The following is an 844-nucleotide window of genomic DNA, read 5'->3' as shown; positions in this document are numbered from 1 at the left end:
CCTGGGTGGTCTCCTCTCCTCCCTCCACCTCAGGAAGCTTGGAGAGACACTCCCTGCCGCCAAGAGCACACTCCATAACCACCAGCCACACAATCATCATAGTAACAAAGGCTGTGTGTGTGTGTGTGTGTGTGTGCACGTGTGTGCGCATCACATGTCTGCGCTGGTCCTGGGGCTTGAACTCAGGACCTGGGCACTATCTGTGAGTGTTCTCATTCAAGGCTAGCCTTCTACCATTTGAGCCACAGCTCCACTTCCGGCTTTTCTGGTGGTTCATTGGAGATGAGAGTCTCACAGACTTTCCTGCCCAGGCTGGCTTTGAACTGTGATCCTCAGATCTCAGCCTCCTGAGTAGCAGAGGTGACCGGCGTGCGGGGGGGGGGGTGCCCAGCAGGATGTGGTTGGTTTTGGGCAGTTGCTGGTGGGCAGTGCCAGCAGGGAGACCTGGGTAGAACCTACTGCCAGCCAGGGACTGGTGGCTCACGCCCTTAACCCTAACAGCAGTACTCCAGAGGCTGAGATCTGAGGATGGCAGTTCAAAGCCAGTCAAGACAGGAAAGTCTGCGAGACTCTTCCAATTAAAGGCCAGGAAAGGCCCGGGTGGAGCTGTGACTCCAGTGGTAGAGGTCCAGCCTTGAGACAGAAAAGAAGCTAAGGGAGAGCATCCAGGCTCTGGGCGCTGTCCCTCAGCGCTTCAGCTCCAGGCGGGCGCTCTACCGCGTGAGCCACGGCGCCACCTCCGGTTCTCTGGTGGTTCATTGGAGATCAGCGTCTCCGGGACTCTCCCGCCCGGGCTGGCTTTGAACCGCGATCCTCAGCTCTCAGCCTCCCGAGTGGCTGTGGT

Source organism: Dipodomys ordii, unplaced genomic scaffold, assembly GCF_000151885.1.
Source record: "Dipodomys ordii isolate 6190 unplaced genomic scaffold, Dord_2.0 Scaffold15, whole genome shotgun sequence".
NCBI lineage: Eukaryota > Metazoa > Chordata > Mammalia > Rodentia > Heteromyidae > Dipodomys > Dipodomys ordii.
Note: the sequence above shows the minus strand (reverse complement) of the source record.